An 18,010-nucleotide genomic window follows, 5' to 3' on the forward strand; every position below is an offset into this window, starting at 1 on the left:
ATTTGCACACTTTGTCCTCTTGTCCTTTTATGACAAAACCGCGAGGCTGCGTTACATAAACTTCCTCAAATATGTCACCATTCAAGAAAGCAGTAACAATGTCTGATTGATGTACATCCCAACCAAAATGAGCTGCCAATGCACATAGAAAACGCACAGTAGTCATACGACAAGTGGGAGCAAAAGTCTCTTCATAATCTATGCCTTTTTGTTGTGCATAACCCTTTGCAACAAGTCGAGCCTTATGGCGATCGATCTCACCATCCGGCTTGCGTTTCAACTTGTAAACCCACTTCGTACCAATGGCCTTTTTGCCAGGAGGCAAATCACATAAAGTCCATGTGTCATTCTCTATAAGTGCATCATATTCTGATTTCATGGCAGCAATCCAATTTTCTGAATTCTGTGCTTCATCAAAAGACAGAGGCTCCTCAACATCATGTAAACTAGACACAGCCAAAGCATAACAATCTGATGCATAAGATGCATGGCGAGAGCCTGAACGAGTACGACTAGATAAAGGTGCATCCAATTTACTGTCACGCAAAGTGTGCACCAGCCATTTTGGCATACCTCTAGCCTGCTCATTTTCAGCCCTTTCCTCATCAAGTACATCATGTACATCTGCATCAGTAATAGGCTGTTCTAAAACATTTTCAGAAACCCCCATAGGCTGTACATTTGCCTCATTGGAACTTACATTTGTATTTCCACCACTGAAAAGAGGCAACAAAGTGTCATAAATGTCCTGTGAGCTTACATTACTGTCTCTAGTACATGACAGCAAGGGTTGAACAGAATCTTCCACAAACACTACATCCCGTGAAACCAAAATACGTTTTGTTTGCGGATGATACAACCTGTAACCTTTGCTTTCAGCACTATAACCAACAAAAATACATTTGACAGCCTTATCATCCAATTTTTTGCGCTGCACTTGTGGCACCAAAGCATATGCCAAACAGCCAAAAACACGCATGTGCTCAATAGAAGGTTTTCTATCATGCCATGCTTCATATGGAGTAATAGACTGCAAAGCTTTCGTAGGACACCTGTTAAGTACATAAGTGGCACACATGATGGCCTCAAGCCAAAAAGAATGCGGCAAAGCTTGACTTTTGACCATACATCGTGCCATTTCCGTTAGTGACCTGTTTTTCCTCTCAGCAACACCATTTTGCTGAGGTGTATAAGGCACTGTACATTGGTGTTTTATCCCACGACTAGCCAGAAATGCATTAAATTCATGAGACATATACTCCCCCCCTCGATCGGAACGGAGGGTGCCCATAGTACATTTTGAGACATTTTCAGCCATAGCCAAAAATTGTTTGAAGCACATAAAAACTTCGGACTTTGCTTTAAGCGGAAATACCCATGCATGCCTGGAGTAATCATCAATGAAAGTCACGAAGTACAGGTAATTGCCCAAGGACGGAGTTTGCATGGGCCCACAAACGTCACTATGCACAAGCTGCAACCTGCATGTGGCCCTAACTGAACCATCCTTTGGAAACTTAGAACGCTGCATTTTACCGAGAATACAGCCTTCACAAACATGTTTGATAGGTGCTTCAAGAGGCGGCAAAGAAGCAACCATATCAGATTTCTGCAAACGCAGCAAACTGGCAAAATTCAGATGACCAAAACGTGCATGCCAAAGTTTTGCATCTGAAATAGCCCTTGAATCTGCAACAGCATTTGCAAAATTTTGTCCACACTTGTCATACAAAGTGAGCTTATACAGCCCACGGCACAAAAGCCCAGATGCAACAATTTCATCACCAAAACTGAGATCATGAACTGTACATCTGTCATCCACAAATTTGACTACAAGTCCAAGTCTAGCAAGTGCGGATACAGACAAGAGATTCTTCTTGATCCCAGGTACATAAAGTGCATCAACAAGTGTGAAGGAACTGCCATTAGCAGCAGTGAGCACAATCTTTCCAACTCCCTGAACTGGATAAGAGGCGTTGTTGGCACAAGTGACTGAATTCCCATGAGGGACAGACTCGAGAGAGGTAAACAATTCACGATGTGAGGTAATGTGCTTTGTAGCACCACTGTCGAAATACCACACATGTGAATCTGCAGCAACTGGCAAGCATGCATCATGGACAGCAGGATTGTAAGTGCACTCTGCACTAAAAGCCCATTCTGCATCAACATCAGCATCACAATCTCCTTTCACAGAAGACTCAACAATGGCTGCATTTGTAGTGGAACCAGCATTTGCAGTGGAACCACCCTCTTTCTTCTTAGCCTCTTTGGCCTTCAACTTAGGACACGACTTGATCAAGTGATCATTGGCTTTACAATAATGGCAACGCATCTTCTTTTTGCCCTTATCACCAGAATTGCCAGACAAAGTGCTGCCAGCAGAAGCATTAGGAACAGAATTTTTGCCACTCGCAGCAGAACCATAAGAAGTGGCTGCATTACTGTTACCACCCTTTCTTTGAGAAGCAATAAAAGCCTGTTCAACTGCACGCTGCCTAGTCCTATTTTTTCTAGAAAGTGACTCTTGCAACAGCAATGTGCATAATGCATCAAACTTGACAACTTCAGGATTTCCTTGGGTCATCAGTCTCCAAGTACTAGCAAAAGTCTGGTAGGAATCTGGTAAGGCATCAAGAACAGTCTGCACAAGGGAACTGTCAGAAATGACTTCACCTGCAGAAATGAGTTGCTCATTGATATCCTTGACACTAGCAAGGAAAGTGTCCATATCATCTTCCTCATGCATAATCTTCGACTCTAGCTCTTTACGCAGCAAAGCAATTTTAGCCTCATTGCGGCTTGCATAAAGACCTGCTAGAATATCCCAAGCCTGTTTTGCAGATTTTGCTGAACGGATGTGAGGAATAATGGTGCGCTTCACAGACAACGCAATCAATGCATGAGCCTACGCATCCTTAACATCCCAACGAGCTTGTTCTGCTGTAGGCAAAACAACTCTAACAGCTGCAATCCTTGCAGCAAGACCTGCAACATCCTCAATATCGCCTACATCTTCAGAACCAGGACGTACATCAATGCCCTGCACAATGTTCCAGACACCTTTTGACACAAGAACGTGTTGCATCATATAAGCCCACATAGGGTAGTTGTCCCCATCCAACCTGTCCTCAGCAGCAAACATCTTGAACACATCTGTGTTGTTGTTGTCAGCCATGGTAAATGCTGCACCTGATGTGAAAACTGCCCGAAAATAGGAGAAATGGAGCGGGAACAACTTGTGCTATATAGCACAAACCGTAGAAGACTATAAGGCACCTGTTATGCAGAAAACGGCACTGACAGAAAATCTGCACAAAATGACGAAATAGCCTGTGCAGTACTGCCCGTAGTGGAAACGGAGGCCGAAATGAGCCCAAATCAAAATTCTGAGCAGACCGTGCTCTTCGAGCTCACCCAAAATATTTGTCGACCTGCGAACGCTCGCCAAAGCTCACTGAAATCGGAGAAAGTGAGCAGGCGTGTGCTGGAGCAGCTGGCGACTAAGCCCGGGAGGACGTGACCTGCTCTGATACCAATTGTTGGAATTAGGGTTGCAGAGAAACACACACAGCTTGGAGAAGACGAAGGAAGCTCAAGGCACACAATAGAGAGTGTGTTACTTAGTGTGCAATGGAAAGATAGATAGCCCTAGAGTGATGGGCGTATATACAATGCACGGGGGAAAAAACCTCCTAAAGAGGGAAAAAATGCCCCGGCGGTCCTAGTGTGTTCACACACATCACTACCACATGTATATGGTAACACTTTTGTGTCGTGGGCTGTATAAACTCACTTTGTATGACAAGTGTGAACAAAATTTTGCAAATGCAGTTTCAGATTCAAGGGCTATTTCAGATGCAAAACTTTGGCATGCACGTTTTGGTCATCTGAATTTTGCCAGTTTGCTGCGTTTGCAGAAATCTGATATGGTTGCTTCTTTGCCGCCTCTTGAAGCACCTGTCAAACATGTTTGTGAAGGCTGTATTTTGGGTAAAATGCAACGTTCTAAGTTTCCAAAGGATGGTTCAGTTAGGGCCACATGAAGGTTGCAGCTTGTGCATAGTGATGTTTGTGGGCCCATGCAAACTCCGTCCTTGGGCAATTACCTGTACTTCGTGAATTTTATTGATGATTACTCCAGGCATGCATGGCTATTTCCGCTTAAAGCGAAGTCCTAAGTTTTTATGTGCTTCAAACAATTTCTGGCTATGGCTGAAAATGTATTGAAATGTACTATGGGCACCCTCCGTTTCGATCGAGGGAGGGAGTATATGTCTCATGAATTTAATGCATTTCTGGCTAGTCATGGGATAAAACACCAATGTACAGTGCCGTATATGCCTCAGCAAAATGGTGTTGCTGAGAGGAAAAATAGGTCTCTTACGAAAATGGCAAGATGTATGGTCAAGAGTCAAGCTTTACCACATTCATTTTGGCTCGAGGCTGTCATGTGTGCCACTTATGTACTCAACAGGTGTCCTACAAAAGCGTTGCAGTCTGTGACTCCATATGAAGCATGGCATGATAGAAAGCCATCTATTGAGCACATGCGTGTTTTTGGTTGTTTGGCTTATGGCTTAGTGCCACAAGTGCAGCGCAGAAAATTGGATGATAAGGCTATCAAATGTATTTTTGTTGGTTATAGCATTGAAAGCAAAGGTTACAGGTTGTATCATCCGTAAACAAAGCGTATTTTGGTTTCACGAGATGTAGTGTTTGTGGAAGATTCTGTTCAGCCCTTGCTGTCATGTACTAGAGACAGTAATGTAAGCTCACAGGACATTTATGACACTTTGTTGCCTCTTTTCAGTGGTGGAAGTTCGAATGTAAATTCCAATGAGGCAAATGTACAGCCTATGGGGGTTTTCAAAAATGTTACAAATCAGCCTATTACTGATGCAGATGTACATGATGTACTTGATGAGGAAAGGGCTGAAAATGAGCAGGCTAGAGGTATGCCAAAATGGCTGGTGCACACTTTGTGTGATAGTAAATTGGATGCACCTTTGTCTAGTCGTACTCGTTCAGGCTCTCGCCATGCATCAGATTGTTATGCTTTGGCTGTGTCTAGCTTACATGATGTTGAGGAACGTCTGTCTTCTGACGGAGCACAAAATTCAGAAAATTGGATGGCTGCCATGCAATTAGAATATGATGCACTTATAGAAAATGACACATGGACTTTATGTGATTTGCCTCCTGGCAAAAAGGCCATTGGTACGAAGTGGGTTTACAATTTGAAACACAAGTTGGATGGTGAGATCGATCGCCATAAGGCTCGACTTGTTGCAAAGGGTTATGCACAGCAAAAATGCATAGATTATGAAGATACTTTTGCTCCCACTTGTCGTATGACTACTGTGCATTTTCTATGTGCATTGGCAGCTCATTTTGCTTGGGATGTACATCAATCAGACATTGTTACTGCTTTCTTGAATGGTGACATATTTGAGGAAGTTTATGTAACACAGCCTCACGGTTTTGTCAAGAAAGGACACGAGGACAAAGTGTGCAGATGTAAGAAAGCTTTGTATGGGTTGAAGCAATCTCCACGTGCTTGGTATGAGAAAGCTGACACTCATTTGATCAAACAAGGTTTTCGTAACAGTCCAACAGAAAGCACATTGTATGTAAATCATGAGGGTGATGCACTTCTCATTGTGGTTCTTTATGTAGATGCTTTTCCGATCACTGGACCAAATGAGAGACTTATTGCTGAATTGAAGGCTGATTTGAATGCTACTTTCAAGATGAAAGATTTGGGGCTGTTGCATCATTATTTGGGTATACAGTTTAAGCAGTGTGATGGTGGAATTGCCTTGTGTCAGAAAAGTTACATAGAGACATTGCTATGTAACTTTGGACTTGAGGATTGCAAACCTATTGCCACTCCCATGGAAACAGGTTCGAAATTGAGTCTTCATGATGCTGGTGATCCTGCAGATGTCACTCTATACCAAACTATTGTTGGATGCCTCATTTATGTATGCAGCACGAGACCGGATATTTAGTTTGCAGTCTCACAGGTCAGCAGATTTATGCATAGCCCAGGGTCTAAGCATTGGCAGGCTGTCAAGAGGATTTTCCGCTACCTTAGTGGCACTTTACATCTTGGCTTGTTTTATCCCAAGGGGGATCATTGCCGCCAAACTTACATGCTTTTTTGGACTCAGATTGGGTTGGTTGTTTTGACACGAGAGTGTCCACAAGTGGTTTTTGTTTCATGCTTGGCAGTTCATGTATATCATGGTTGAGCAAGAAGTAACCTACTGTGGCCAATTCAAGCTGTGAGGCTGAGTACAGGGTAGTCGTCACAGCTACGGTTGAGTGTGTATGGCTCAAACGCCTTATGGCTGATTTGGGTGTTGGACAGGACATTTCCAACACTATCTACACTGACAGTTAGAGCGCATTGGTAGTTGAGAGGAACCCAGTTTTTCATGCTCGCACAAAGCACATTGAGGTGCATTACCACTATGTCAGGGAGAGGCTCTCAGCAGGAGAGATCATCTTGGCTTATGTGCCAACACAGGACAACCTTGCAAATCTTTTCACAAAGGCATTGTCTCGTGAGAAGCTTGAAGCTTTCCGCAAAGCTTTGGGCTTACTCCCCTTTGTGGACTGATCATGTCCTCGGGGCATTTTTGCCCTCTTTAGGAGGTTTTTTTCCCCGTGCATTGTATATACGCCCATCACTCTAGGGCTATCTATCTTTCCATTGCACACTAAGTAACACACTCTCATTTGTGTGCCTTGAGCTTCCTTCATCTTCTCCAAGCTGTGTGTGTTTCTCTGCATACCTAATTCCAACACAATCTAGTGACAACGAGTCATCAAATGATGGGTCAGAGTCCTGGGTCAGAGTCCAACACTACTTCCACCTTATCTAAAAGTGACTTAGATAATCAAGGGAAAACCAAGAAGAAGGGTTCCTAGACCAGAAAGCTGGAAGAGATATCAAAGCAAATTGCTGAAATGGCTCAGACGAGGTCTTCAATCAAAAAGATGGAGATCTGGTGTTCAAAATGCAAATCTAGAGACGACAAATCTAATGAATGCACATATTGCAAGGTTTATGTGCATGTGTGGGGTAACTCTGGCATCAAGATTTGTCATTTCAAGAAGGGAAAAGACTTATCAATGATAGCACTGACAAATCCTAAAGCAGTGAACGCAAAGGGGCCAAGTGGATCCAAGGACAATGACACTAGTACCAGGTACTAGTAATGGCAGAGGCAACTTGCAAGGAGGTACAAGTAGGGAGAGAGCCAGATGTGACTTTGGCAAACAAAGCTTAAATTGTTATACATGGGGAAAGTATGGTCACTTTTCATCTCAGTACCCAAACGTTGCCAAACCAGAGGGGACTAAACAAAAATCCCCAAAATAGTAAGGGTGGTGACCAAAAGTAAAGGACTTATAATTGAAGAAATCCCAGATGAACCTGCAAAGAAGCAACCTACTGAAGCCAAGAAGTGGGAACAATAGAGAGCCACATGGAAAACCGAAGGCAAGGAAAAAGTAGTTGATGAATGGCAAGAATAGGGAGCGATGGAAATTAGAATCACAGAAAACCTGGCAAAGAAAATGCTAGAACAGCGAGAGTGTTCTGAGTCTTGAACAATATAGAAACTACAACCTCAACCTTCAGGGACTCAAGAGGAGCACTCAAGAGAAAAAGTAGTATCTGGATTGAATGAATCCTTGATAGCTGCAGTGTAGAGCTTGGTTGAGGAAGTATGACAAGTCTGATCAGACTTGATCAAAGCTAGAGCCATTGAATTGATGAAGGATCAGTCAGAGAGTCCACTGGTCAGTCAACGGCCAAACAAGGAAAGCCATCTCAGTGGAACTGTGAAGATAGTCAAATAGATGAGAAATCTTTCAGTTCAGATTGTAGTTCTGGTAATGAATAGGATGAAATTTATGTAAAGATCTGTGAACGAATCCAAAAGCTGACAGTGGAGCTAGATGATATCAGATGCGCATTACTAGAAGCTGCAAAATTTATCAAACAAAAGATAAAGGCACAAGTTAAAAGTAGGGCAATAGACTTGGTAGCCATAAGAGATGATGAGGTCCCAATTATACAAGTAGAATACAAGCTAAGGAAGCAATGGGAACCATTTTTTGGAGTAATACTAGATGGGAAGCTGGAGTTAATATCCTCGGTGAGCATTTGAGGTAGAGATTGGGGATTCAAGATTTAGAACCAACACCATTGAAAGTAAGAATGGCTCATCACAGGGTAGTTCAAGCCACAAGTTTGATTGAGAACATGTAGTTGATAGTAGGAAAAAATAAATTCAAGCCCAGCTTCTTGGTATTGGATGTGCAGGGAGCCTGTGGGATGCTTCTAGGTAGACCATGGCTAAGATTCTAAGAATGGCTAGAGCAATCCATGATTATGCTAATCAAACACTAACAATTCAGGGATCCAGTAGGAGAATAAAAGTGACACCAGAAGCTGGAAGAAAGATCTCAAACCAGAGGAACTACGCAAAAAGTGTAGACATGTAGTAGTGTTAGTGTGTATACGCGCTTCACCAGGGGCACTTTTCTCCCACTGGGTTTTTCCCCCTGGACATCCGGTGTGAAAGGACACCTTATCTCTTAGGGTTTCATATAAGCTTTGTAGCTCTGAGTTTGGATACATTATTATTCTAATACAGAGAGACAGACTACAGAGATCTCGTACACAAGCTCTGTGTCTTCTCCTTCTCCATCTTCTTCCTACTCTGAGTTGCTGTCTTCCTTCTGTTTCCTGTTTCATCATCTTCAACAATTGGTATCAGAGCGAGGTGATTTCCAGAGCCTCTACTTGCGTTTTCGCGTCCGCGCGCGCAATCGCAGTTTTCAGGCAGTTTTCGGAAAATTTGTTTGTGGGAGCATCCTCGACGTTCCGGGAGTATTCTGAGTAGGTGACCTGAGGTTTTACCCCCCTTTCGAAGTCGTTCGAGCCCTCAGAATTTTGTTCTGAGCAGCGTAGCAGAAGTTACTTTTCGGAGGCGTTTAGATCAAGAGGGTGTGCTTTTTGACAGATTTTCTTCAGGTAAACAATTCTTTTGGGAAGCAGCTTGTCTTAGCTTTGTGCTGAGATTTTGTGTAGAGTTTTGCTTGGATTGGAGAGGAGATTTGTGAATCTCTTGGAGGTTCTTTTGCTCTCTTGTGTGCATCTACAGTATGGCTCAATCTACGGAGAAAGAGATTTTTGGTGCGTTTACATCCGAAGACAAATTGGATGGTACCAACTATTCTCTTTGGTCTATTATGGCCAAAAATGTTTTGGTTGGTAAAGGATTGTGGGATTATGTATCTGGAGATGAAGTTCGTCCAGGTAGCATTGCACCTGCCACGCCTGGTCGTGGTGCAGCTGTTGGTGCAGGACCCTCACAAGTCACTCCAGAGCAAAAGAGATGGGATACTAAAGATGCACAGGCTATGGCTGTGATTGCCTTAACCATAAAGAGGACAATCACACCACATATCAGATCTTGCAGAACTTCTGAGGATGCTTGGAACACTCTGCAAGCTATGTTTGGAGGAAGAAACGCTGCCAGAATAGAGTTTTTGAAGAAACAACTTGACAAAATACAAATGGACGAAGGTGACGATATTGTCGAGCATCTTACAAAAATCAGGGATCTTAAAGAGCAATTGCTTAGCATTGATGAAGTGATTCCAGAGAAGGACTTGGTTTCCAAAACACTCAATTCACTACCACCATCTTATTTGACTTTTTAGACTTCTTTGACTCTGTCTTTGCGAGCTAATCCTGACCCTCTTCATTTTGAAGAGTTAGTGGCTTTGCTATTGCAGGAGGATCAATCACGTAAGAACAAGTCTTTACAGGTGGATGGTATGGATCATGCTCTTGTTGTACAGAACAAAAATAGGGGTAAAGAGAGTGCTCATCACTCCAAGTCTGGTGTAGGACAGTCTTCAGAGAAGTCTAAAGGTGATTCCGACAAGTCCAAGAAGAAAGGTAAATGTCACTACTGCAAGAAACCTGGTCACTACATTAGTGAGTGTAAAAAGCGAATTGCTAAAGAAAAGAAGAAAGAGTCAAGTTTGGTTGTTTCAGCTTCTGGTGATTCTTCTACAGCTAAAGAAGAGTCTGCAAACTTTGTGCAGGATTCTTATTCTTTTGTAGTATGTTCAGATTTTTCTGCTTACAGTGTTGACAAGACACAAATGATTTGGTACTTTGATAGTGGTGCATCCAGGCATATTACTTCAAGGAAGGATTTGTTTTGTTCATTGGATGCAGCTCCAGCAGGAAAGAAGGTGACATGTGCAAATAATGCTTCTTATCCAATCAAAGGCGTTGGTAAGATTTTGATTACCATTTCAGATGGTTCAGATTTATGCTTGCCAGATGTCTTATATGTTTCAGGGATCAAGAAGAATTTGTTGTCTGTATCCTCTCTTGCAAAAAATGGTCTTCGGGTCATTTTTGAAGATGACAGATGTATTGTACGAGATTGAGAGAATGGTTATTCTCTTATCACTACAGGTACGCTTAAAAATGGACTATTTGTGCTAGATCATTATGAAAAGCAGATTCAGGTATGTATTGCAGAAACAAAGACTCAGGCCATGCAGGATGCTAAGTTGTGGCATGCTAGATTTGGGCATGTTAGTTATGGCAGTTTGATGACTTTACAACGTCATAATATGGTGCATGATTTGTCTTTATTGGAGATGCCACCAAGACATGTATGTGAAGGTTGCGTTCTTGGAAAGATGCACAGATTTGCATTTTCGCAGGATGGTTCAGTTAGAGCGACACGAAAGTTGCAGCTTGTACACAGTGATGTATGTGGTCCTATGAGGACGCCATCTATAGGAAACAGCCTTTATTTTGTGACCTTCATTGATGACTTTTCCAGGTTTTGTTGGGTGTATCCACTCAAAGCAAAGTCAGATGTGTTTGCAGTTTTTCAACATTATGTCGCCATGGTTGAAAATGAAACAGGTTGCAAAGTACAGACTCTTCGTACCGATCGAGGAGGTGAATACATGTCAGGTGCATTTAAGGATTTTTTGGGAAAGAAAGGCATTAAACACCAATGCACTATGCCATACACACCACAACAGAATGGTGTTGCAGAAAGGAAGAACAGGTCTTTAATGGAGACAGCTAGATGTATGCTCAAGGCTAAGAGTTTGCCTCATAAGCTATGGATGGAGGCAGTTGCTTGTGCAGCACATGTTTTGAACAGGTGTCCTACTCGTGCCTTGAAGACCATTACTGCATATGAAGCTTGGTATGACAAAAAACCTTCAGTCAGTTATCTTCGTGTTTTTGGTTGTCTTGCTTATGCTCACATCCCTCAGCAGTTACGTGGGAAGCTTGATGATAAGGCAATCAAATGTATATTTGTGGGGTACAGTAGTGGAAGTAAAGGTTATAGACTTTACAATCCTGCTACAAATAAGATTTTTGAAAGTCGCGATGTAATTTTTGCAGAAACTACTGCTCAACCTATGGTTGCTTTTGATGTACCTCATATGCAGACACATGATGTATTTGAAGGTTTGCTTCCTTCTTTTGTGGAGAATCAAGAATCACAGCAGGTTGATAATCTTGATCAATCTTTTGATCAGCATGTGACACCTCATGATGTAGAGGAAATTGTGCGTGAAGAGCAAGAAGTTCTCAGGGAAGAAAGAACCTTGCCTAAATGGGTTCAGAAAACTTTGCAGGATAGCAAGTTGGATGCACCGTTGCCACGAAAAACACGTGCTAGTACTACTTTTGGCAGAGAGCAAGTAGATTTGGCTTGCTTTAGCACTCTTTGTGATGCAGATGAGCCTGATTCATTTGATCAAGCTTTAGAGTGTGTTCAGTGGAAAGATGCTATGCAGCAAGAAATTGATTCTATTCATAAGAATCATACATGGGATCTAGTGGACTTGCCTACAGGTAAAAAGCCTATTGGTACAAAGTGGGTTTTTAAGGTAAAAAAGAAACAAGATGGTACTGTTGACAGGTACAAAGCAAGGCTTGTGGCAAAAGGCTATGCGCAACAGAAAGGCATAGATTATGATGAAACCTTTGCTCCTACTTCTCGTGCGTACACAGTTAGATCACTAGTTGCAATTGCTGCTCATCATGGTTGGAAAGTGCATCAGTTGGATATCAAAACTGCTTTTTTGAATGGTGATTTGCAGGAAGAAGTTTATGTAAGTCAACCAAGTGGTTTTGTTATAAAAGGTCAAGAGCAAAAGGTATGTAGATTGCGTAAAGCTTTGTATGGTCTCAAACAGGCTCCAAGAGCATGGTATGAGAAGATACATACTTATTTGATTGGCCAGGGATTTCAGAATAGTCCAACAGAAAGTACTTTGTATGTCAAAAAGAGAGATGGAGTTCTCATTATGCTAACACTTTATGTGGATGATATGCTTCTTACAGGCAATAGTGCAGATGAAATTGAAGCGTTTAAAGATGCTTTGAGAAAAACCTTTGAGATGTCTGATCTTGGTTTGCTACATTATTACTTGGGTATTCAGTTTGTGCAATCAGAAGATGGCATATACATGTTGCAGGCAAAATATTTGCATAAAATTTTGGACAAGTTTGGTATGCAAAATTGTAAGCCAATCTCTACACCCGTAGAAATTGGATCAAAGTTGAGCATGCATGATGCTGGAGAAACTTTTGATGTACATACTTATGCAGCAGCGATTGGTTGCTTGATATATTTGGCAGGCAACACTCATCCAGACATTCAATTTGGGGTTTCACAAGCAAGCAGATTTATGCACAGCCCAGGTATGCATCATTGGCAGGCTGTGAAGCGCATACTTCGTTACCTTTCAGGTACCCCTAATCTTGCCATGTTCTTTCCAAGGGGGGATATGTATGGAAAGCACAGTTCTATGCAGCTTCTTGGTTACAGCGATTTAGATTGGGCTGGTGATTTTGACACACGACATTCCACAAGTGGCAATTGTTTTTTCTTGGGAAATGCATGTATATCTTGGCTAAGTAAGAAGAAACCCACAGTGGCTACATCAACTTGTGAAGCTGAGTACAGGGCAGCTTTCACGGCAACAGTTGATTGTGTATGGATACGCAGGTTATTGGCAGATCTTTGTGAGTGTCAACAGGCACCCACTACCATTTTCACTGACAGTCAGAGTGCTATGGCAGTTGCAAGGAATCCAGTATTTCATGCAAGAACAAAGCACATAGAGGTTCACTACCACTATGTCAGGAAAAGGCTACATGCAGGGGAGATCACACTAACTTACTGTCCTACACAGGATAACATTGCAGATCTATTTACGAAGGCGTTATCACGAGAAAAGTTTGAAGCTTTCCGAAAAGCATTGGGCTTACTCTCATACACATGATGATCTGCTACCTTGTACGGATTCACACTATCACTACAGGGGAGATTTGTAGACATGTAGTAGTGTTAGTGTGTATACGCGCTTCACCAGGGGCACTTTTCTCCCACTGGGTTTTTCCCCCTGGACATCCGGTGTGAAAGGACACCTTATCTCTTAGGGTTTCCTATAAGCTTTGTAGCTCTGAGTTTGGATACATTATTATTCTAATACAGAGAGACAGACTACAGAGATCTCGTACACAAGCTCTGTGTCTTCTCCTTCTCCATCTTCTTCCTACTCTGAGTTGCTTTCTTCCTTCTGTTTCCTGTTTCATCATCTTCAACAAAAAGTACATCACTAAGAAGATCAAGTGAATTGGCTTCAATGAACATTTTCCCATTGACAGAGATAGATTTAATTACTCTATTGATTGACAAGAACAAGCAGAAAGGAAGAAAAGACAGTACCCATACCAGTTCACTAAACTGCATCCTGGGAAACACCTAGTTCATCTATTATATGGACGACCACCAGAACAACAAGCATAGGATAAGTTTGTTTTCAAAATAGCACCAGAAACCAGTCATATTGACTCTGAGCAAGGAAACCAAGCAGTTGATCAGAACACATAATGGACTACTAGAATTGATTGATCCCTTCAATAATTATGATGTTGGTATTAGGACTGAGAAGGAAGCTGAGTCATTGGATAAGCACAAGGGAGGAGGTCCAAATTGGCTACTTCCAAATGAGCAAGAAGTGGAAGAATCTCAACTCAGAGGAGAACCCTCGAATGATCAAGATCAATAAGCACCTGAAGACAGAGATCAAGGAAAAAGCAAAGGCACTGTTCCAGAAATACAAGGATGTATTTTCTTGGGAATATATTGATTTGAAAGGAGAAGATCCAAAGGTATGCCAACATCAAATACCACTAAAGCCAGATTCTAGACCAGTGAGACTGCAGAGATACAAGATGAACCCCAACTATGCTAAGAAGGTCAAGGAGGAGATAGACAATCTTCTCAATGCAGGGTTCATAATAGAGGTGGCGAGCAGTGACTAGTTGTTTCCAATAGTGGTAGTTCCCAAGAAGAATGGCAAGTTGAGGGTGTGTGTGGATTATAGGAATTTGATTGCTCAGATTATCAAGGACCCCTTCCCATGCCCTTTACAGACATGCTATTGGATGAGATTCTAGGCCATGAAATGTATAGCTTTATAAACGATCACAGTGGCTACAATCAAGTTAAGATTGCACGTGAAGACTGAACTAAAACCACGTTAATCACTGAATGAGAAGCATTTTAAGGGAGGCAAATTAGTTCGGGTGGCCTCTACACCAAGACAATTCCCAGAGGCATCATCAATGCCGGGTTGGAAATCTTGGGGGGGGGGGGGGGGGGGGGGGGGGGGGGGGGGACCACCTAGCAAATATGCTGCTAGGATGCAAGAGAACTTAGATCATGAATGAAATGCAGCATGCTAGTGGTATTCAACCAGTGTGTCTCACAAAGATAAAAGTAATCATAATATGTATGTGACATGATGCACCAACAAAGAAACCATCAACCAATCAAAAGGAGTGTTTTTGGGCAGATACATTGCTTGGACAACAAACAAGATGTCAATTACTCTATTGATTGACAAGAACAAGCAGAAAGGAAGAAAAGGCAGTACCCATACCAGTTCACTGAACTGCATCCTGGGAAACACCTAGTTCATCTATTATATGGACGACCACCAGAACAACAAGCATAGGATAAGTTTGTTTTCAAAATAGCACCAGAAACCAGTCATATTGACTCTGAGCAAGGAAACCAAGCAGTTGATCAGAACACATAATGGACTACTAGAATTGATTGATCCCTTCAATAATTATGATGTTGGTATTAGGACTGAGAAGGAAGCTGAGTCATTGTATAAGCACAAGGGAGGAGGTCCAAATTGGCTACTTCCAAATGAACAAGAAGTGGAAGAATCTCAACTCAGAGGAGAACCCTCGAATGATCAAGATCAATAAGCACCTGAAGACAGAGATCAAGGAAAAAGCAAAGGCACTGTTCCAGAAATACAAGGATGTATTTTCTTGGGAATATATTGATTTGAAAGGAGAAGATCCAAAGGTATGCCAACATCAAATACCACTAAAGCCAGATTCTAGACCAGTGAGACTGCAGAGATACAAGATGAACCCCAATTATGCTAAGAAGGTCAAGGAGGAGATAGACAATCTTCTCAATGCAGGGTTCATAATAGAGGTGGCGAGCAGTGACTAGTTGTTTCCAATAGTGGTAGTTCCCAAGAAGAATGGCAAGTTGAGGGTGTGTGTGGATTATAGGAATTTGATTGCTCAGATTATCAAGGACCCCTTCCCATGCCCTTTACAGACATGCTATTGGATGAGATTCTAGGCCATGAAATGTATAGCTTTATAAACGATCACAGTGGCTACAATCAAGTTAAGATTGCACGTGAAGACTGAACTAAAACCACGTTAATCACTGAATGAGAAGCATTTTAAGGGAGGCAAATTAGTTCGGGTGGCCTCTACACCAAGACAATTCCCAGAGGCATCATCAATGCCGGGTTGGAAATCTTGGGGGGGGGGGGGGGGACCACCTAGCAAATATGCTGCTAGGATGCAAGAGAACTTAGATCATGAATGAAATGCAGCATGCTAGTGGTATTCAATCAGTGTGTCTCACAAAGATAAAAGTAATCATAATATGTATGTGACATGATGCACCAACAAAGAAACCATCAACCAATCAAAAGGAGTGTTTTTGGGCAGATACATTGCTTGGACAACAAACAAGATGTCAATTACTCTATTGATTGACAAGAACAAGTAGAAAGGAAGAAAAGGCAGTACCCATACCAGTTCACTGAACTGCATCCTGGGAAACACCTAGTTCATCTATTATATGGACGACCACCAGAACAACAAGCATAGGATAAGTTTGTTTTCAAAATAGCACCAGAAACCAGTCATATTGACTCTGAGCAAGGAAACCAAGCAGTTGATCAGAACACATAATGGACTACTAGAATTGATTGATCCCTTCAATAATTATGATGTTGGTATTAGGACTGAGAAGGAAGCTGAGTCATTGTATAAGCACAAGGGAGGAGGTCCAAATTGGCTACTTCCAAATGAACAAGAAGTGGAAGAATCTCAACTCAGAGGAGAACCCTCGAATGATCAAGATCAATAAGCACCTGAAGACAGAGATCAAGGAAAAAGCAAAGGCACTGTTCCAGAAATACAAGGATGTATTTTCTTGGGAATATATTGATTTGAAAGGAGAAGATCCAAAGGTATGCCAACATCAAATACCACTAAAGCCAGATTCTAGACCAGTGAGACTGCAGAGATACAAGATGAACCCCAACTATGCTAAGAAGGTCAAGGAGGAGATAGACAATCTTCTCAATGCAGGGTTCATAATAGAGGTGGCGAGCAGTGACTAGTTGTTTCCAATAGTGGTAGTTCCCAAGAAGAATGGCAAGTTGAGGGTGTGTGTGGATTATAGGAATTTGATTGCTCAGATTATCAAGGACCCCTTCCCATGCCCTTTACAGACATGCTATTGGATGAGATTCTAGGCCATGAAATGTATAGCTTTATAAACGATCACAGTGGCTACAATCAAGTTAAGATTGCACGTGAAGACTGAACTAAAACCACGTTAATCACTGAATGAGAAGCATTTTAAGGAGGCAAATTAGTTCGGGTGGCCTCTACACCAAGACAATTCCCAGAGGCATCATCAATGCGGGTTGGAAATCTTGGGGGGGGGGGGGGGGGGGGGGGGGGGGGGACCACCTAGCAAATATGCTGCTAGGATGCAAGAGAACTTAGATCATGAATGAAATGCAGCATGCTTGTGGTATTCAATCAGTGTGTCTCACAAAGATAAAAGTAATCATAATATGTATGTGACATGATGCACCAACAAAGAAACCATCAACCAATCAAAAGGAGTGTTTTTGGGCAGATACATTGCTTGGACAACAAACAAGATGTCAACCAAGAGCAGAGCTTGATCCGTAGGTGCATGGAAACAAATAGATGGGTGTCAATCATCTACTCGACCTCTCTAGATAATCACTACCAAGGGAAATCAACTCGAAGCACACTAGGTGTACACAACCGCTGCTTTACCTACGATGCTTGAACTCTCCAAAACATTTCCTAACGTCATCGAATCGTCATGAATCTCAAGGATAACGTCTACACACTTAGAAGACACTACCCTTTAGTCCCTAACCCAATCTACTACCTGCAACCACTTTGTGTGAAAATCGCGTATGAAGAGAGGCCCAAAATTATAGGTCATCGATTCTCAAAGTGCTTATGCCTAAGATGTAGCTTGGCTTTCCGTGAATGCAATAACATATAGCAATCATAAAACGGATACACGGTTGGAGAGAAAACTCACCTCAAAGATCGTGGAGAGCGCTTTGCGAGGAGACCAAATTGTGCAAGCTTGGCGTTCTAACACAATGGTGTAGTCGCCTTTGCAATGTAGCTTTAGTAGCACATCTAAGGAAGAAAAGAAGCTGTCACTCACTCTGAACACACAACACACAATCACGATACACTTCATAGAGCTCAAAAAGATGATTGATTCAAAAGTTGTCTTAGGTTTACAAAAAT

Source organism: Adiantum capillus-veneris, chromosome 1, assembly GCF_014529385.1.
Source record: "Adiantum capillus-veneris isolate H3 chromosome 1, ASM1452938v2, whole genome shotgun sequence".
In the NCBI taxonomy this organism is placed as follows: domain Eukaryota; kingdom Viridiplantae; phylum Streptophyta; class Polypodiopsida; order Polypodiales; family Pteridaceae; genus Adiantum; species Adiantum capillus-veneris.